The sequence below is a fragment of the Harpia harpyja genome, chromosome 9 (genome assembly GCF_026419915.1).
Source record: "Harpia harpyja isolate bHarHar1 chromosome 9, bHarHar1 primary haplotype, whole genome shotgun sequence".
NCBI lineage: Eukaryota > Metazoa > Chordata > Aves > Accipitriformes > Accipitridae > Harpia > Harpia harpyja.
Genome location: NC_068948.1, coordinates 12075130 through 12097353, shown reverse-complemented (window position 1 = coordinate 12097353; position 22224 = coordinate 12075130). Strand labels below are relative to the sequence as shown.

Here is a 22224-nt window from a genome sequence, read left to right as displayed (position 1 = left end):
GCTTCGTTATCCAGGCATTATTCTTCCTTTCTTGACTGAATTCCTACATAATGATCAGGGCTGCTGCTAGCCCTTACAGTCCCTTTTCCTCCCCAGTGTTTATCAAAGCTAATAAGTCCTGTGCAATTTGAGTTGAAAGGTGGGAAGTGTTCTAGTTGGTCTCCTGCTACAGCCAAACTTCATCCAGACCCTGTATGTTGACATGAAAATCAACAGTTGTTGATCTTCTCAGGAGGCAGAAAATTCCCCACCTTTTCCTGGGTGAGATGGCTGTTCTGTGTGTAATGTTTTGCTATTTCAAAGAGAGCACTTTTTTTTTTTTTTTTTTTTTTTAAAAAAAAACTAAATAGGAAGATATAAATTTGCCAGTGAAATTCTTTGGGTAGATACCCTTGTATAAAATATGATTTTTATTTACTTTTATTAAAACTGCTTGGATACGTCTTGGCTCTTACGAAGGTCTTCCAGACTGACAGATCTGGAGAGCAGGGCAAATGCAGGCATTGTCCATGACACTACCCGTCGCATTTGCACCTCACCCATGTTGGGAAAGTCAGTAAGGGACTCTCACACCCATTGAAACCTCAGAGTAATGGAGTTTATTCAAACTGGCCCCAAAGTCTGCAACTGAAGAGTGGCTTTGTGAGGGAGATGCTCAGGAGGATCTAAGCTCAGCAGCAGAGGTTCACAGTTTTTTTAAGGAGCATGTCCTATCTGAGCAATTGAACTAGAGTAACCTTAGCTCACTCAGTGTTTATACAGCACCAACACCACTGGAGACAACTCTGTGTGTACCTATGAATATCTACTTATAGTAATAAAAGTCCAAAGCTTTTGAGTTTGGATAACAAGATTGTTTTTCTTACCCAGCTAGTGAGATACAGTAGTGGATAATCTCTCCTATTATGGCATGGGTTCCCATGCTTGCTCTAAAACTCTTTGGCAATACTGCTCTTAAAAGGCTCTGACTACCTAACTGGAGTGTCTGAGCTGGAAGGCAGTTGACTCCTCGGTAGAAAGAAAGAGGCTCTTGCAGGAAGTTATTCCAACTTAGAGGAGGTTGAATTGTCTGTAGATATGTCTCTTTCTTGTCACTGGTTTTTCAAATGTCTCCATTTTAGAATAGCTCTTTTTGTAGTGAAAGCAGAGGTAGAGGGGTTGAAAAGTCTGGGCTTTAATCCTAATGTTTTCCTGTTTGGATAAATCATTTGTCCTGTGTGCATTTCATTTTGCTTTTTGGTTTTCTGCCTTGTTTTCTCATTTATAAGTAGTGCATGTTTATCTCTGAAGGGTACTGTTCAAAGTGTGAAGAAACTTCAGTTTCTCAGATGAAAGATCCTATATAATCTTAAAGGATTGTATTTAGCAGTTAATAAAGTCTACAGATAGACAGGAAAACAACTTTAAACTTTTGTATGTGCAGTTTCATATAGCTATTGTAAGCCCTATATTTAAAACAAAGGGAACTTCTTAGTTACTTTGCCATTGATTTTATCTGAATCTGATCAAATCCAAAATTATAAGTGAGCTACAAACACCTACATTTTCATTCTTTGCCTAGTCACATCTCAGCTTTACAAGCTGCCATGATCTGCAAACTGAAGCTGTAATTCTCTAAATAGAAATGCTTTGTGTTCCCATGTGGTCTGGAAACTGTGTGAAAACTGTGCAATATTTCAACCTTTTTGCAAAGACATTTAGCAAAAACACTTGAAACCCTAGTAAAATTTCTTCTTATGATCTGCTTTCTGTCTCCACCTCAGCCTTAGTTCTTGAATTCTCAGCTCAGGCAGTAAGTCCTGCTGTCCTTACGTGCACTCTGTCCAGGCAAAATTCCTACTCACAGCAACGGCCCTTTTGCTTGCAGAAGGGCTGAGGGGCGAAGTGTCAAAGCCATGAGAGATGTCTGGTTTGCAATGACATTTTTATGGATCCTGGCACTTTGTGACAGCAGGTCACACTGCTTGGGCTCTGCAGATGTGTATTCTGCATCCTACAGTTGTACAGCAATTTAACAAAGGTTGCAATTAGTTTGGCAGTGAGATGGTTGTCATTGCTTAGGTGATATGCTGTATCTCTCTGCACACACCAGTTCTTCAGGAAGCATAGATTTCCCTTGACTGAAATTCTAGGACTAGGGAGAAAAAGAATAAAAATGCCGAAGAGTGCCTGAGCCCTGCTTTAGTTCAGTGCAATGTACACTAAGTTTCTGGTCTAATCCAGGAGAGGGAGCTAACTTTCTAGCCATCACAACTGGCACACTGTGCTGGAGGAGGTTTTTTCACAGCTGATACCCCATGTCTGACTGATGATTCACATATGCTGTCCCCGAAGGAGAGTCATCTTGGGAGTGCAAAACCGCCCTCTCAAAACATTGGTTACCTCTGTTCAGTGCAGTAAATATAAATACATGACATATTCTTGACGGGGGAGTATTTATTGTTAATATACTTTACTATAATTTAAACACTGTTACGTATTGTTTGCTCTCTTCCCCCACTCTTCTGCCTTTTGCCTATTAAGGAATATTAACAGGATTTTAATAGTTTCTCCACTGCAGTAAATGCTGCTCCCTGTTGCACTGTGGGAAAGCAGGGCAGTAACGCTCTGCAGCATGGCAGCGGGTGTGTTTGCAAGCTCCTATGCTTGTAGTTTGCTCCCAGCCTTGGTTAGTGTCCCAGGCACAGGGTGAAACCTATGTGAAGTAAAGCGCGCGCACACCAGTCCCCTTCCAGTGAAGGAAGCTGGAAAGCAGCTTGTGGAGTCCAGCTAAAAGAGCATGTCCACGCTGCTAGGCCCTCCTGCCCTGCACCTCTTCACAAACTCCCTGCAAAGCTTCTGCCTTGGTCAGCTGTCACTGCAGCACCCAGACTGGGCTGACATAGGACAAAAAAAATTCCTATTTGTTGAAATAAGTTAATGAGTTAGAGAGGAGCATGAAAGAAGGCTGGGAGATGGGCTGGGGTGTTTTACGGGCCCACAGAGGGGAAATGTGCAGGCAATTGTGCAGAACATCTGCCTGTGGGCTGTCCTGGGGACTCGTTGGCCCCAGGCATGCGCCTTGTGCTCCTATACCTCCCACAGCCACATGCCCCCCAAAAATGGGAAAGCGTGAGACTGACCTTGCTGCCTGGGCATGTTGGGGCACTCTGCCAGCCGCTGGCCCAGGCACCCATCTCTGGCCTTGGTACCCCAGTCCCCTCCCAGACAAGGAATACCTACTGAGTCAGCAATCCCATGGCTGTCTTTCTCTCTCCCTCTCTCTGTCTTTCTCCCCTATTGCTCTCTCCCTCTCTCTGTGTCTTCTCTCTCTCACAGACAAGTTTTAAGCTGTAATTGTTAAGCAGAAGACTTTGAAAACATGCCATGTGTATAATAGAAAAAGTTCAGACCCTAGAAAGAAAATGGAAAGAAAAATAAAGCAGTGGGCTTTTTTGTGTCTGGATTACTTGATGAGTTTGATTAATAATAATTAGATTTAATCTAACCTTGTGATTTGGGGTGCTTGAGGTTGGAGAAAATTTGGACTGGGATGAGTAGCTCTGAAGCACTCTATTTGCTCTCTGTACAGAGCCCAGCATCTCTGAAGGCATGAACAACTGAGTGCAGAGCAGATGGAATCATTTTTCTGTGTTAGTTATTTTAATACAAAGGAACATGAGGAAATTAATATGGAAAATAAAAAATCAATTTACCACATATTTAAAATGAAAAGAACATGAAAGTTCAAGAGAAAGGGAAAGAACTTCTTAAGGCTTTGAACGTTTTTCATGTTTGTTTCACAATAGGCTGATGTTAGTAAACAAGTAAAACCAAAGGCAAGAGAAATTCTTCATGTCATGTTATTTAGCAAGAAATTTTGATCCAGTTTAACGAGGAGCAAATAAACACTGTGGGCTTGAATATAGCAGGGTGGCATATTAGCACAGAGGTGTGCATAAGTTAAGTTGATAACATAACCTTGAGCTATCTGCGGTGAGAAAATAATATGGGGAGCCATCAGTGCTCTCGATGTCTTGAAATGGTCTGACTTGTGAAGTAGTCAGCTCGAAAACACATCCCACGTCACTGGAAAATGCTCAGTAATACTTTAATAGTCCCCCTGAAAACTGTATCCATGAAGAATGGCCCTTTAAAGCTTAGTGGAGTTAATTGCAGCAAACAGTTTATTGAGGTAATTAGGCCACTTTTTTTTGTTAAATATCCATGAAGATTGAGCATTTTGCTGAATTATTTATTTCAAATTATTTGATGAATAGGGCGTGCAAGTGTATTTCAACCTCAAGAACTATCTGCCATGGCTATTACTTTAGAATTCACTGTTCACGCTCTGTAATTAGCTAGAGAAGTCATGTGGGTTTGTTTTGCTGCGATTGGATTCTCCCAAATTTATAGTTTTCAAGAAAGCTGGATATATACTGAAGTGAATACATTTTGCCCGAGTGATCATTCAAATTCCAGAGAGTAATATACATTTAAATTAGAAGAGCAGAACAAAGAAACAAGCCTATCGTGTTTACTGTCATAATGTTTTGTGCACAGCTATAGATAGGGGACATCCGCTAACTGCCGTTGCAGGTATCCTTTGTTGTACAGACCAGAACAATTCCTCCCCCAATTAGAATGTTGTGCTTTGCAATTATTTTATCACATGCATCTGTTTTGTGAAGCCAACATTGATACTCTGTTAATTGTTTGTCATGTTATGTTGGAGTTTGTGATAGATGTCCTTTGCTGTGGAGCTTTCTTCCAAATGAGGAATAGTAACAAAACCTATTTATTATGAGAGTGTGACTGTAAGAACTGTCTAATACTAGAAATCCATGACCACCAGTGCATTGCAAGACTGGCATGTAATACTGATTGCTTTGAGCAAGGTAGCAGAATCTGGCCCAGGTTTGTTAGTGTGTGCCATCGTTGCTGACATGGCACTGTGGGTACACTTTCGTACCTGTTTTGAAAGTCTGTGCCTTGGTGCTTAGCAGTGAGTAGTAAGCAGAATTCACCAGATTTCACTGGCAGTGTCACTACCTTGGTATTCTGCACACTGCATCGCAGCTATGAGGCTAAATAGATATTTTCTCAATTATTCACAGTCACATAACTGGCCCTTTAAATTAGGCAATAGGATTCCAGACACCAGTTATGGCAAAAATGCACGATGTTCATCTCCATTATCTCTGTTATTTAAGGCTTTCAGAAAACCACTAACCTTAACTCCTACACTCAAACAAGCACACACTAGCACACAGAGTTAAGCCAAGTTTTTAACTCCCAGTCATTAAGGATGTCAAAACATTCTGATATATGATATAAACTCATTATGACTGGATTTTGTTTTTATTAATGTAAGGGTTATGTTGTGAAGAACAGAAGATTTTTTTAAGCCTCTTACTCCTTAGAGACAATGTGATTTGGTGGTTTAACATTGTAACATTTTAAAGGGCTTGTTAAGCCCCAATCAGAGCACATTAAGCGCTAACATTTTTAAAGTGCATAATAAGACCTAAACATTTTAATAGCATATTAACTTGTAACATAAACTAAACACAGTCACAGTGTTGTCTTTTTCCTAGTGTTTTTCCTATAACAAGTTCAAACAAGTAACCAATACTTCTAACAACTATTAGAAAGTTGAAGTTTTTTGGTTGTCTTTCCTGTTTAAAAAAAAAGGAAAAAAAAAAAAGCCAGGAAAGGTCTGTATAAGAAATTTTGTTTGGAGTGAAATTTTAAAATTAATGCAGAAAAAATTTGCTTTGAGAGTTCTCATCACTAAATGTTGACAAATAGAGTATGCCGCTAGATGAAAGGATTGTTTTCAGTGAAATGACATTTTGTACTGGGAAAATGTTTTTGCTTGAGAAGTTTTACTCAGATCAGAGTTTTGGAATCATCTGTGAACAAGAACTGTGGGATGGGCTCTTGCCGGTGATAAAGGTTCATGGAAAATCTGTGGGGGACTTTTTTTGCTTTATTTTCCCAATATAATCTCCTGCATGTGATTCTGGAAAAGAGGTACAAATTCATTGATACTGTGGCCCAGCAATTTCCTTTGAGAAAAAAATAAAAGGAAAGTACAACGTAGCCTGTGAGCGTCTCTTCTTAATTGGTTTGGAACCACTTGATGAGTGATTCCAGGCGCACCTTCCCTCCAGGGAGCTGAGTGCAGCACCTCTGCAACTATCTCAGCCCCTCCCAGGTTATGGCAAGGCATCTGAGCCACCTTTTGGACCTTCGTCGTCCACACTGTATTGTGAGGGGAAGTTGTGGCTCAATCATTTCAGCTCAGGTTTGACTGCAGCTGCTCCTGCTTTCCTATAGTGGCTGTGACCCCAATGCCTTCCGTGGTGGTGGCAGGAGGAGGATGACAGTGCCTTTGGAAAGCAGTTTATAAAATGAGTTTGGAGACAGCTGGGTGAAGCTGACTCAGAGCTGTCCCCGTAGTACTCGACCGATAGTGGGCTACAGCCTCCCTTGATGTGGACAGTTGCATTGATGTGGAAATACACTTGTGGATTTTGTCCATAAGCTGTTGTATCCATGTAATTGCCTCTGCATTACTGTCCGGTTACCATGAGAGGACAAGGCACTCTAACTCAGTGGCCTGAAGATGAACACCTCTTCAGAGTTGTACATTGCTACTGCCGTTGCTCCAGTACAGGCAGTGCCTCTCTGTGACTCCCTGTCTGGCAGGCAGTGAGCAGGCTGCTTGGAGTGTCTCTCATTAGGACATACTGAAACCTCAGTATAACTTTGGCAAATACAGATCAGCTCCAGTCTAGGTCTGGACAGGTGAAGAGTCCCACAGTAGCTCCATCTTGAGAACTGGCATATGTTTGCTCTTTATAGAAAATGCTCCCTTTATTGTAACTTTGACAGGGCAGCTTCTGGACTAAGACATTTTGTGATGTCAGGAGGGCTGCTGAGGGGATAAAAAGGCCCTCAAAAGTGAGCACAGGGCCCCACTGTGTGTGCACAACAGGAACTTAACTACTGTGGGGATTTTTCTCCAGCAGCTGGGAAAAAGCTGTGCGATGCAACAGCAGCAGGGGCTCATCTGCAAGGGAACCATGTTCAGGTCAAATCTAGTGTGCAAAGAAATTAAGGGAGCAATGTGGATCTTGCCTCGTGTCTGGGCACTGTTACTCTGGTACAAGAATGCCTTTTTGCTTGTCTGTTTGTTTATTTATCCCATGTAGTAGTTGGAAGTAGTTAAAATAAAACATAAAACCCCATCCTTATTCTGGACTAAGAGTGACCACGGGGAGGAAGAAGTAATTCTAATATAACTACAGAGGTTTAACTACACCAGTGTAATTGTACCACGTAACTGGGAAAGCGTTCCTGTGGACACAAGCTCCAGTCGGAGAGAGACAAAATCTTAAAATGCTGTAGACCTCATCCATAGAAATAACTCTCTGTAATCTCAGACTAATGATTCTTTATTTTTAGTAAATAACTTGAGTCAATAAAAGGAAAGCAATTCTTGTCTGCATGAACTGTATTCTGGCATTAACGTGACTGATGTCCTGCAAAATGTGGGACAACTGGGGGGGATGAACCAGGGCTAAGGATGTGTTGCTGTACTGATGCTGTTGTAGCCCATGATTTGGGTAATGATGGAGAGAATCTTCTTCAGGCCTTTAGCTCTTTGGCAAACAGAAGAGCAGAGGGGAAAAACAGTGCAGAAAGTCTGCATGAGAGCGAGCTCCGGTTACACCTTGGGCTCTATCTAGGAAGGTTTGTCTCTCCATTCTGTTTCTCCCCAGATCCTCTCCTCAAACCTGTCAGTTTTGCTTGTATTTGTTTACAAAAAAAAAAAAAAAAAGACATCTGAGTCTTAGTTTGGCTGTGGCTCCCCTGTGAGATTCAAATATTGCAGTTTAGACTAATCTGGCTGGGAACTACCAGCCTAGGGTCCCTTGGTGCAAGGTAGATCTTTGGACAGATCAACCTATGTATCTGTTCTGCTGCTCTTGCTGTCCTGTTAGGGGAGGAGGAAGAGGAGGTGGTGTGCTGCAAGGGACACCTATGTTAGTGGTACCACAGGAAAGCGACAGATAGGCAACTTGAGTCATCAAGGATCAGCACTGACTGATGGCTAAAGGGAACTGAAAAGCACTGACGAGGGAGTGGCATGCTGATTTCCTAAGCACCACTTCTAAAATGTGGTAAAATCTGCACTGCATGTTCATCCTTATTATTTGTAACTTTATGGTCTGAAGTAGTGTCAGTGTGGAGCAGTGGATATTATCTTTATGTCTCTGGAAAAGAGCCATGTCATTCCAGAATCACAGAATGGTTGCAGTAGGAAGGGACCTGTGGAGGTCACCTTATACAAACCCTCTGCTCAAGCAGGGTCACCTAGAGTAGGTTTCCCAGGATCATGTCCAGGCATCTTTTGAATATCTCCAGGGATAGAGATTCCACAACGTCTCTGGGCAGCCTGTTATCTTTTATGAAAAACATCTGAGCGTACCCTGTTCTCTGACAGCACCTTAGTGCACAATATGTTGTTACACTAGCAGCCACAGTTCATCTAATTGCTGTGACCTGGTGGCTAGAAGAATGGCACTCTTCATATCAGCATTAACCAATGGCAGCATTACATTGCTGCTGCTCAGCTTTCCCCATGTGAGCAGTTTTTTAAAGCAGGTGTGTTTTTCCCATTACTTTTTTGTTTTTAAGGAAAATATTTGACCTATGCTAGGATGGCATTTGTGGACTCGTTCCTGAGATCACAAAATACTTGTAGATCATCTCTGTTTGACTGTAGGCCTGCTTTGCTGACTTACTCTGTAGCCAAAACCTTAAAAGATGAAGCACACAGGTTCTAGATTCTCTGGCATCTTAATTTAGCATGTTACACATGTGAACGCCAAGCAATTTACCATACTTCATGGTTCCTGAGAAACTGCATTTTCAGGTTAGAAGATGACTTGGGACAGACTATGCAAAGACTATAATCTATAGACTATGTGAACTGTATTTCTTTTAAAGGTGGGAGATGCGGCTGCCTGAGATGGGGGACATTCAGTTGTGAAGAAGTATTTGTGAGTTCCTGGGAAAGAAGGCTTAAAAAGGGAGAGTGTGAAAGATTAGGAGAACCTGTTTGCTTTCTATATGGTGTATGCCACACTGAGATAATAAAATTTCTAAGCTGCTAGGTTGAGTGGAGTACCTGGAGCACTTTCAAAGTCCATAAAAGCCATCTAAGAAAATGCTTTAAGTGTATTCTATAGGGACTGTGGAATAGCATTGCACATGATGCGTGTACCTGGATTAACTGTACTCTTGAGGATGAGCCAATCTTACATGCTCATAGCCCTTCTTACTTCAATAGGAGTATTTGTGGATGCTGAATGTTCAGTCTGTGTTTTGACAGGTATTGCTTCTATCTCATTGCATAGTTGCCTGCAGGTTACAGGTACTGTTTTTGTAGAATGCAATGGATATGTCTACCAGAGAAGAAAGCTCACACACTCTTCTGCTTGTACGCTGAGCTGACTGTATGCGAGTACAAACACATTAGCACAGTACTAAGCCCAAGCTAATATACCTGCCTCATTAGCAAGGCTTATCAACTCAGATTCAGTACTGTGCTGAAGTCTATGTGACTTCTAAAGTTCAGGTAATGTCTGGCCAGCAAGGAGAACTGGCAGAAAATTCTTGTGCCTGTTAATCTGTGAAGACGTCTCCTGTGGATAGAACACATTAGGAGACTGGAGTAGTGTTATTGAGGCAATATTTGGGAGGCTTTTTTGTTTAAACTCTAATTATTTTATTTAAAATACAAGAATATGTTTTAGGGTATTTGATCAACTTTACTGCAAGAACTGATGGAAAGGAAAAACATGGAGAGGGGGAAGACGATGTAACAAAAGGTTTGCCAGATGTTTGTGTATTCTAAATTTTGAAAAGACCTGTATAATTGTCTTGCATAAATATCTTCAGGAACCCAGTAGTTTTACCTAGCTTGGCACAGACTTGAAAGCTTTCACTGGTGGAAATGAAATTAAGATATGATTGCTTTTTGACATGTATGTTTTCAGTTTATTAGTATAGACAAAAATCTCCCTCGGATAGTTAATAAATTTGGCAAATGAATCTAACTTTTACAGGCATCATTTACAGAGATGAAAGCATGTGGTCCAGGATAAAAAGAGAGGAGAGTGTGACATGATATTAAATGCTGAAACTTATACACTAACTTAGAAGCACATTTCACACCAGGTTAAAGGACAGGTTTGAATCTCTTCCAGTATGCTTAAACATATAAAGTCTTTTGACAGAAAGAGTTGATGGGTAGAGATGGAGCATCATAGCTCCTAATTTGTGTCAATAGGTTGCTTCTTTTATAAAATGTGAGGAGTTTAGGTGAAGTATGCTCCTTTTTGGGCAGTGTATAGAGTTGTAACAGCTTTTAAATAGAGTGCAAGTTCTCTTTTTTTCTTGGAACAAAAATGTTGATGTAAAATTGAAAACTCCTTTCAGATGCCTGCTGGGCTGGCAGGATGTCAAATTGTTTGGCTTGAGTGTCTCTCTCTTTCACTCCCTTCACATTGTTTACAGACAACATACTCAACTCCAACTGACTGTATTTAAATATCAACTAATTATGTGCAAGGGGATGTGGAAAAGGGCACCACACTAAAGAGTCTCCACGTCTTAGACTGGTCAGGAATAGAGCTTGCTGCAGGCAAATCACAAAGTACTGTCCTAAGTGAAGTGCATGGGACAGAGAGAGAGAAAGAAAGGAGGTAGGAAGAGACAAAAAATTATTTCAGCCAGTGCTTTCGGGCATCTGATTAGAACTGAGAAATTACGTGACTCCTAGCTTTTGCTTCAGGTTGTATATGCTGATGTGAAAGGTCTTCTAGATGCACTGTGTTTGCCAAACTCAAGGAGGAGGGGGTACTTCCCACAAGGTGCATTTTAGTCAGAGTACATCAATACTGCACTGCCAACCTGGATCTTAGCTGGATTTATGACTTAGTCCTTTTGGTGTCAAGATGGTTTAAACACAAATTTTGCTCAAGTGTGTGCCTGTCTTAGCCCAGATTTGCCTGTAATGTGGACTGGAACTTGTGCACCTTATAGTTGAGACTAAATCATTCAAGGGCTGCTAGTCCTGCAATGCCTTTGCCATGGTGTTCTTGGAAGACAGGCAAGTTGTCCTGCATCTGGGCCAGCTGTCTGGAAAGGAGTCCTAAAGTATCTCAGCCCAAAGTTCTATAAGATATGATCTCAGACACAGGTAACTGTAAAATTGAAAGGGTAAAGTGTGTATTGTTTTGGAGAGGAGGGGCTCACATCTAGGCTAAGTAGTGTTGTTCACATAAATACCTGGCTAGGCCAGCCATGGAAGTAATGGTGCATGGAAGCTCATGGGAGATTCTTGGCCACTTACAGGTTAAGAGTTATTGTGTCAACTTTGATGGTGCAGCCACCACAGAGGAGGCTAACCCAGGCAGAGGCTTTGTTTTACTGTCAGCCAAAGAACTCTTGATGTCTCTGAATTTTTAAAATATATAAAGCTTTACCTTATTTACAGCATTCTCTTTCTTTTGGTTATATACTCCTCCTTGTCAAATTTGGTTGAAATAAGTAATGTGATACAAAAGGTAAGTAACTGTGAGTCTGTCAGGCTTTTATCTTCTCTTACCTATGTGATGTGGAGTTTTGCATATACAAAGATGATTAGTGACTGAGTGTGACCTGGATTTTAATGCTGTATCCAGAAAATTAACTCAGCTTTGCACAGAATCATATCAGATTCTCTCGTTGTTTGAAAAAAAAACTATTAAAAATCAATGTCCAAGAGTTCATCTGCTTAAAAAAATTATGTGATAGGGGAGGGAAAATAGAAGAGTTGGATCCTGTTATGACTAAGGAAATTTTCTTTGGGAGCTTCATCTACCAAATGTGCTTATCTGTTCTCAGGAATTACAATGTGGTTAGTTTACAGTCTATTATGCAAAGTTGCATGCAGTGTGTTAATGATATTGGTAATTTAGTAACTATGTTCTGCACTAATTAGTAAAGCTGAATATCGTATTGCTCATCCTGGATCACTTTCAATGCTGCTGCATATTTTTTCAGTGTGTTTTAGCTCTTGTCATTAAAGCATGTATGTACAAGTCAACATACCTTGTGAACTTTGGAAAGAAACTCAAAGCCCCCAGTGTTTTATTATGTCTGTCATATTAAGCAAGAAAATAATCTGGTGGTTTGATAAAGAGATTATTGTGGAAGGACAGCTTCTGTGGTTTAGGGAATACAACTGACTAGAATCCTTTTCCATGACCTGTGTTAAATGTAGGGTAAAGGACAATGCTCTGTATTGGCAATGTAGCTGAGAGAGAAGGTTTTGACACAGTGACTCTAATTATACCCTCACAATTAAATGTTTTGGTCAGAGGTAGGTAAAATTAAGGGTTACACACTATAAGATCTCTGTCATGTTTATTCCTGTTAAATTTTTTTCTAGTGTTATCGTCTGCAACAAATCTTTAAAAATACCTGTCTTCTGTGAAGTGACTGAGTGGGAAAGTATGGAAAAGGGTTAGTATTACAGTAAGAAAAAGCAGCTATTTAGAAATTATCTTACCTCAATATTAGATATACAAACTAGTGTCAAATTTGTTATGTGCTGCATTCTCTCAAGACCACTGTGAAATGCAGATGTGTTAGCAGTTAAACATCTTTTGGGAGATGAATGGATGCTTCACATAAAGAGCTAAGAAGAGACCTGTTGCCTCTTCCAACAGCTTGAATATTAATCTAGACTCCCCAGCCTTTTATAAAGTGCATAGGACAATCTAGTGTAAGGATTGAACAGCCCTCTGGGAGGAACCCTAGAAGCTGAGAGAACACTTGAATTGACATTTCAGATTAACAAACCAAGCTGGATCACACAGAGACTTTGAAATACTTAGAATATCTGATGCCAGATCTTCATGTGGTGTGTACTGTACTACAGGATACTAGTAGAGCCTTTTCGACCTCAGCGTGTAGCAATGTGCGGAGGAGAAACACATTGACTTCATTAGTTCTGAACTACTTGCTAGCACTCAGGTAGAGATTTGGAGGTTTTATTAACTAATTCTGTAACAATGCCGGCTTCAGTGTTCAGGAGCAGTTAAAAAAATATGAAATATTCAAATTTAGTGGAGAGGAATAGAGAACACATTAGAATATACTGTTACATCACTATGTAAATCCTTGCTACATCCACATTTTGAACACTGTGCAGTGTTCACTCTTATCTCAGGAAGGATAGAAGAGCTGCAGGCAACCAAGGGCAGAGAACGGTTTCCGTACACAGGAGAACCAAAGTGGCTAGGAATTAGCAGCCTGGTTGAGTAAGAGGCAATCAAGGTCCCGAATGGCCTGTAGAGTCGATTAGGGGATGCTGGTCAGTGTTGCAGAATGTGACATCAAATTAATTATCAAGGGGCATGTTCAAAGCAAACAGAAAGGGGTTTAGCACAATGTGAAACCCATTGATATGAATTGTGGTGGATGGCAAAAGCTGACAGTTTTAAAAAGTATGAGAGAAATATATGGAGGGAAAATCCATCAAAGACTATTAAGCAGAAGGATACTGCTTATGGTTAGGAAGCTGGAGCAGTTACTGTAGGCTGGGAGGCTGTACTAGGGAAATATCACTGTGTGTTACTCATTACTGCTGGAGCCTGAATACAGGACCTTGGTTTGATCCAGTAATGTTTTTCTTATGTCTCTAATGAAATGACCGGTTCCAGATCTGCCTCCAATTTGTTGATCCTGAACCAGCCAATGGTACTGTACAAATAGGACTGTATTGGTATCCAAGCTGGGTGGAAGCAGTTGCTGCTTAAAAAAAATCCTATAGAAAGTAAATACACTTCCTGTCATCTGCTAGACTACAGTCTTTCCTGAAATATTACAAACAAATAATATTTGTCTGCTGATAATGGAGATGAGCTGATTGGAGATGCATTTTTCAACAGCAAATGTCAGGTGTTAATTTGATATATCAAAAAAAAAAGGAAGGAAAAAAAAAAAAAAAGGTTGCAGCCAAACAGGAAGGTGACTTGGTCAGCACAAGTTGATATGCTGCCTGGGAGCACTGACTGATATGCTTGTCTATATTCTTCAGTATTTACAGGGTAATCAGTTGTATGAGTTTCTCCAAATATCTTTGTGTTAGAAGATAGCTTTTTTTTCTTTCTACATAACTTTGTCTATGTTGTTTGGCCTCTTCAATGAGACTGTTCATTTCCATGATGTTAAAAGAAATCAGGTGTCTGGAAAGACAGAGCGCTTAATTCTTTTATCTCCCATTACATCTATTGCTTTGAGTGGATAAAAACTGAAAATAGTTCCCCCTAAACAATTATTAATGCACACCTGCTGTGTTTCTTTACATTCACAGAACTGGTATAGTGCTTGAGAACTTCAGTACTATTAGGATCAAATTCAAGCTCCAGTAGAGCCAGAGAAATGTATTTTGCATTTGACCATCCTTTTCCGGAGTATAAATACAAGAAAATTGTAAAAAATTAAAACCCAAAGATTTCCCCTGGTACAAGGGAATTCAGTGTGAAATGGTGTCACACAAAATGACTACTGCTGGTGTATGGCCCAAGGTTAAACAGTAATTTAATTTTATCTTGTATAATAAGTTACCACATAGTTAATAATTGAAGAGAATCCCATATTTCATAGCAAAAGGCTTCTATATTAAAAAAAAAAAAAAGAAGAAAAAAGTAGAAATAAGTTCTGGAAAAATCAGTGCATCTTTTTCTTTGACCTGTGAGTACATAAAACAATAAGCTTTTGATTCCATGTGTATAAAATCTATGGAACAGTTAAGAGACCCATCAGGAAAAGGAAATAATGAACAGAATAATGCAATAGAGTACACCGTGTGGCTGAGTCCTAAGCAAGGCAGTTCAGTGGGGACTTCACCAAGGGAACGCTGGGCTGGCCCCTAGTGAAATCCATGGCAGTTTGTCAGGCAGTTTTGTAATTCCCTCCCCCACAAAACTGGTATAACTCAGTTATGTTTCACACTTGCTGAACAGAAAAGCAGGCAGCTTCGTTGGAACTGATGCTGTTTTTCACAGCAGCCTTCACAGTGAGTTTTCATGGTACAAAAATAGGAGTGGGACCATACTCAGCAGGCTCAAGGTCTGCCCTGAAAATAATAGGATCTAGCTGTTGTCTGGGACATGAGGTCTCTGGGTTAATTCACCAGTTGAAGTGCTTGGCATCCTCATGTGAAAAGCCCCTGACCTACCTCCCAGTGCCCAGTTGGTACTGTCCTTCAAGGAGTTAGCAGGAAAAGGAGGAGATACAATTCACCCTTTACCCTGCTCTCCATGCCTCAGGAATGCTCAAGGGAGCCTCCATATGCATCCTCCTTGCTCCTACAGTGTCTTTTCCATGACTGGAAGAGTGTTGGGACAGTCTATACTCTGTTGAAACCTTTGGCACCATCGCTTCCTTTGTCCTTCTTCTCTGGCTGCTGCTCAGTAAGTCCTGCAGAGCACTCTGAAATGTGCAATGGATGTATTTCCCTCTGTTTCACTTGACAAATCCTGTTCCTCTACTGTAGAACAGGCCTGTCTTGTATTTGCTAATGGGGTCCTTCAAAAAGGGTAAGCATCATGTTTTTACCTATTTTCAAAATGGATGAATAAATCCAGATTCTGGCAGATTCTAAATATCCGGAAGTGGTTTTTCATATCAGAGTTGTTCTTGAGTTTTGGGCTTTGTTGTTTTTTTTTTTTCTTCCCTTCACACAAATATATCTGTTTCAGTAAAAATGTCATCAGATCCAGGGTGGGGTAAAGCAAGAGGAAGAGCTCCACCCAAGCTTAGTGGTTAGGACACTCATCCGAGATGTGGGAGATCCAGATTCAAGTCAGTGTTTTCCTGGTTCAGAGTGGGGACTTGAACCTGAGTTTCCCACAGATCAATGAATGCTCTTACTGCTGACTATTGAGTTGGGGATGCAGGGCTCGGTCTCCCAGGATATTTGAGAGTTTTTGTTTTTATTTTATATTGTGTTGAAGACAAATTTCAGACACTGAAATTATTTTGCATGAAATGCAATAGCTCTTTTCCAGCCAGCCCTAATTCCCTACATGGCAAACTCGGCCAGGGGTCTGAGAAGCAGTTTTGCCATGGCTTTGGAGATGAACATCTGGAGGCAGAGCCATAATTGAGCCATTGTACATTAGAAGAATGTACTTTGGACTGTGTGGATGGGTGTGCAAGAAAAAGTAGTCAGCTGCTTGCCTGCTGCACATGGACATCACTCCAATCCAATGCCAAACATTCAAGGACCAGAGGTTGCCCCAAGAGCATTTAGCATGTGGATAAATAGAAGAACTAGGGCAGTTTTTCTACACTGCAAATAATATTAAGATACTATTTCTTGTGGCTTCCTGCCCCGTCCTCTTTCTCTGCATAGTTTCCATCTCTATGAATGAAATCAATCTGCAGTGCTTTGAGACACAAGCATACTTAAATGGCCATTTAAGTAGCTTTGCTTGAAGCTTTCAGGCTAGCCAACAAATAATGTAAGGAGCTGATTGAGAGGTTAGCTGTGTGTGGAAACTTAAAGCAAGCTCATTGAACAAATACAGATACTGCCACTTCTGTGAAAATTTGATCTTTGACTAAGTCTGTTTAATGTCCGACAAAGTGGTTTGTTCTTTAAAAAAATAATCCTGTTTTATCCTGGTGTATCCAGGCATTTTGGTATATCTAGGCAACCTATCATCACTTCAGACAAGCTTTCTTACAACATGTGACTACTGATTTTTTTGCACAATGAAGGAAAATTCTACATTACCTTCACTGAAAAACAAACTTGCATGAGCCTGTAAGTACACCTGGAGTATTTTCTAAGGAAAAACTTTCTGTTTTGGAACTAAGTTAGATTTTGCTGAGCTAACACTCCATAGTTTAATGTATGTATTTTCAGTACTTGGTTAGTATTTAGTAAGAGAAACTGTTTTGGCTTCTGAAAAATTATAAGAGATTCCAGGTAAAGAGAAAAGAAATTATAATGTGATGAGAGATATTGAGAAAGCACATATAACTTTATGTTTGTAAAGCTGAACTATAGAAATTGAGTGACTACTTACGTAATAAATCCAGACTCAGCTGGGGAATGGTAATCCGTGCCTGTTTATCTTGAAGATCTATCACTTTTAATGAAGGATAATAACACTCACAACAGCCACATACATGCCTGGAAAAAGCCCACGTGTGTAGGTGCAAAAATTTGCCTTGCCTCCGGCAAATACACTTGAAAAATTGAAGGCTGTGGTTATAGGTCGGTTTTGGCAGAATCATGAAGGAAAAAAACCACCAAACAATGTAAATATCTTGTCAATTATAATGCTGTATCTCTTTAACCCTTTGATTTGTTTTTTCCTAATTTTTTATTGTGCACACCACAGTAATTTTCTGAGTGACATACTGAAATTAGAGCAAATTTGAATAACTAAAACCATCTCCTGGTACTATTTCATTTTTGTGCTGCTGAAGTTGAGTCTATGCTTGTGCCAGAAGCTGTTTATCATTTGCACTATTGGAGGCAGCACCTGAAACCCTGCTGTGCCGGGGGCTGGGCAGAGGTTGTGCATAAAGTTTGTGGCAGGACGGGAGTCTGGCTAGACAGCTGTGCTGTCCTTCTTTGCTGAGAGCACTGGCACTAAGCCTCGTGATGGCTGGAGCAAACAGCCTTGAGGAAAGAAAAGGGGAGACAGACATTTGTTACCAGCAACTAACCTAAGGAGTCTCTGGTGAAAGGCATCACTCAGACTGGTTCCACACCACCTCATCAGCATCATATGATCATGAAGCCTCTGAGTGTATCTGTGGCTGTTCAGCCCCTCCATCAGTAGCAGGGTGACTACAAGTGTACCTGTCTGATGAGATGCTAAGACATGAATAGAGAGGGAAGACTGATGGCAAGCATAAGGCTATGGCTTCACCTCAAATGGCCAGCAGACCGACTCCTGAAACCTCCAACAGCGAGGTTTTGCAAGGTGATGCAGCTGGGTCATTTTCTTCATAGCACCTATTTGCCCAGTCAAAAGAAGACAAGCGAGAGCTGGCTGCTCTATGCATTTAAACTCTCTAGCCCCGATCTTGCAAAGAGACTGTTTCTTTTACTGACTTCAATGGCAGTCAAGTCATTGCAGATCTCCTTGTAGGACTGGCATCCTAGTTGATCCTGGTAAGCACAGCTACCCAAAATAACTGTTGTTACTGACTCTCTGGGTTTAGCAGGATGGTGTTCTAGCACAGCATCACTAAGGATCACACTCTCTTAAGTTGCTGCCAGTTTTGCTGCTGATTTTTAACTGAAGTACCTGCAATCTCAGTTTTCTACATTGACTGACCATTGTTACTGGTTAATTCTTAATTCAGACTAGAGAGGTCTCTCACATGGTGAACAAGGTGCAGGGAGTGTCCATCCTGCACGAGGCCTGTCTCCTGCTCATTGCAGTGATCTCGATCCATTGGCCCACATGCAAGATGCAGCATGTGGGCTGCTCTGCAAGCCAGTGACTCGCTGCACCTGAGCTACAAGGTGACAGTGGTGGACATGGCCGCTGCGCTGTACTGCGGCTGGTGATGGGGTCCCCGGAGGGTGGGCACCTGCAAGATTCTGTCTTGTCCTACATCAATCTCCACGGTCACATAACAGCACACAAGTCCTGCTGCTGCGGGCCAGAAGGTGTTTAAGTGCTTAAGGTTTGGTTGCCTTGTATGTGTCAGTTTTCTTTCACAGGGATTTCCTCTGGCTGTAGCTAGATTGATGCTCTAATATCCAGAAAGGCTTTTTTTTCCCCAAACCACCCTATTCTATACCCATCTGAAAAGCAAGTGGGCTTTTTGCCTCCTAAACCCAAAAAGCTACTAAAGCCCCAGGTCAAGCCTGAGTGTTTTAACAGCAGGAATTGAGAAACAGGCTTTTGTGAGCCTATTTGCCTCAAGAGGACAATGTCCCCAACTGGGCTATTTCACATCTGATACACTGCGGCAAGGGTTTCCTGTGACAAAATTTTCATCCATGCTGGGAGGACAGACAGAGATACATCATGGGAGATGTAGCCTACCCAGGACATTTGTCTACATTTGAGACATCTTTTAAGCAGTTTCCAGATGAAGTTTCTCATTTTCAGTTGAGCATATCTTGCTTTTCAACCTTTCTTCTTTTTGTCTCAGTTACTGTACTTTTCTGTGGAAAGACCAAGTAGAGAGATCATACTTGTTCTTAATATACCCTTTTCAGGACAAAAAAATTACATTTTCTGAGGATTACTTCTTATTTCTTCTGTTAGAAGTATCTCTGGAAGCATCCATACTTTCCCTTTCAGTAAGAACAGCTCACCTGATAATCAGCCCCAAATACTGCCTGTGACAATGGCAGGTGAAGGGTAGCTGTATTCTTGGTTTTCTTTTTTTGCATATCTGTATTTAAGACCGCTAATAATTAATTATCTGTAAGAAAGCTACTAGCTAATAATTTCTGCAGAGCAATGTGAGAACAAAACGCAACATTTGTTACTATGTGGTTTTAGAGGGAAGAATTTCTTTTGTGTGTGCTTCTATAAGCCAGAGCAGTAGAAAGCTTTTCCACTCAAGAGTCTCTGTAAGTACATTGTATTTAAGAAGGTTTTGTTTTTGTAAGATGGTTAATTATTTTTATTTAAAAAATACATAAACAATTTAGCTGGGTTATTAAAATCCATTTGCTTTCATTATACTAGATGCTTAGTTCTTTGCCATTTACAATGTATTTCTCAAAATTGTTTTCTCCTTTCTATTTCCTTGCCAGCTGGATCTTTATTCTACCATTGCTCGCTGCCTTTTTTTTCTGCCAAAATCTGAAACATTTTTAAATTACATTAAGATGGTTTAAAATTAGACTATATGAGTATAATTTGGAAAATGTGTTAGATTGACTCAGCCTAATGAGTCAGGCCTATTTTTTAGATACACGGGGTTTATTGTAATATTTTATCTGACTGTCAATAACTCAATAAAGTAAAGAAAAGGGGGATGAAAACAAAAAATGCTCCAGCAGAGCAGAAAAAAATCAGAGCAGTGTAAATAAGGGGACAATTAGGAGGTGATTCTGCATTATTTTTGCACCTAAATTCCCTCTATTTTGAAAAGATTTTTCTAGATACAGCTTTACCTAGGCAACATTCTCCTTTCAAGCTAAGGAAACATAAGTTTATTCATTAGGACTTCAACTCAGAGTGGAGATTTCCATTCCTTAACACACATCAAGGACCTATGCTCATGCATTCAGAACTGTTTACAAAAATGGACTAATAAGAGAAAACAGCTTTATCATTGTGGCTTTCCTTGTGGTCAGCATCTGCACGAGAGAAGGAAGGGTATGAAGGAAGGGTAGTCACATTTCAACAAAAAGACAACAGAGCAAATCCCGCTCTGTTAGGTGGGTGTAAGGCCATAGCTAACTGCCGATTTTAAATAAGTAGTTGCAGAACCATACTGCTGTATACAGAAAAGAGGATTTGGCGCTGTATCAATAAAATTATTCCAGGGAGGCGGGAAAAAGAGCAACACACTATTTCTGCTTGCAAATTTAATCTGCTCTTGCAAGGCATGTCCTGCAAGAGACAATCTTGGGGATAAATCTTCCTATGCAACTCTAAGCCCAGTGAAGCAAGATTTACACCTCTATAGCCAATCCAAGGCTTGTGTTCCAACCTCCAAGCAACCTCCTCATTATTTTCTAGCATGGGTTTATGCACCAGTTTGCCAGTACTTGAGCTAACGTTAGCCGATGCATATTGCTCTGGATAACCTGAATCACGATGCATATATGGATAGCAATGACCTAGGATCATACAACTGCTGCTCTGGCCCCTCCTCAAAGGTTCCTTGGGTCAAGAGATGAGGAACTAAATGTAAGAGTCAGGAACGAGACAATTCTGTGGCCCTTGCAGTATGAACTGTATGGGGTCCCACCCATTTCTAGTAAAGGGCACCACAGAAACTCTCTATCTTGAATGAAGTCCTGCACTGAGCTGAAGTTACCTCTGCTAACGAAGAGTCTGGTGGTTCCAGTGATGCTTGCATGACAGGTATCAGTGAGAAGTGAGGCCCTTTGAAAGCTCCTGTTTGGATAAGTTTGTGCGTGAGTGAAACTCTGGGGTGCTTAGGGGGGCAGCTAGCAGGTGCTATAGCCTCATGTCACCCACAGAGTGGTGTGCATACGTTATAGGGCCAGTATCAGGGCACAACAGCTCCTTCCTGAGTTTGGTGGTAGCAGGTTGCATAGGCTGTGCTCTTCCCTTGTGTGAGCTGTGATGGGCTTGCATGATCAATATAGAAGTATTGATACATGTGAAATGCCTGCCACTGCAAAACATTACATTGCATTATACTAGACCTTTTGAATAAATAATTTGCAATATTCTTTTACCCAAAGGGCCCTGTCTTGGGCTCTTTTACCTAGCTTAGATTCCCACTGACATTGAAATAAAAGTTGAGGCAACTGTGTTTGGAAACTTTACAAAGAAAACATATGTATCTAGTTTGCTCAACATGGGTGTCTGAAGAAATGTTAAAAGGTGTCCAAGATGCAAATGTTTGTTTATGAAACACTCAGGAGAATTTCACAACCGCATATAAGAGCAACCTAGTTTTCCATTTGAACCCTTGTACATCAGATGTACGCTGTGTGGATATCCATTCAGCACCTGTCCTGTCATCTCATTTGCACTGATGGTTGCTTCATGAGGTTAGCATGACAGTAGAGCCTCTTAGCCTGCAGCATCATGACTGCCTTGTGCTAATCCATGTGTGGGTTCCCCTCCAGTGAGAAAGGTGTCTCAGTGGCTGTACTGCCCCAGCTGTGTTCAGCACCAGTGCTTATGGAGTCATGTGGAGAACACAGGCTAGCTGATACATTGGGTTGATTCTCATGTGGATCAGTTCCCAGATCTGGCTCCCTGTGCAGTCATGCAAGGATTAGTGCTTGCACAAGGGCAGAGATAACATAGTCAGACCTACCCCTTGCAGCAGCAGCCCTCACGTAGTGTAGCTTGAAGCTACCATGATGTTGGCTCAGTGTCAGTGCAGGTAACACTTCAATACAATGCGTGGAACTAGGTTTTAGCACCGTGAGTGCATGCAGGCTTTCCAAGGTACCAAGAAGTGGTTTCCACTCTA

General features: G+C 40.9%; 1 long non-coding RNA gene across 2 annotated transcripts in view; it reads left to right on the top strand.

The window, feature by feature from the left end:
* LOC128146069 (uncharacterized) overlaps window positions 1-22224 on the top strand; it is a 147262-nt gene that overhangs the window by 52266 nt on the left and 72772 nt on the right. The window contains exon 1 of one of the 2 annotated variants that reach the window (XR_008236669.1): window positions 21015-21134. The exons of the other annotated variant lie outside the window; for it this stretch is intronic. This is a non-coding gene — a long non-coding RNA (uncharacterized LOC128146069). Of the gene's footprint in view, window positions 1-21014; window positions 21135-22224 lie in introns of those variants that run through there. 2 annotated transcript variants of the gene reach the window in all.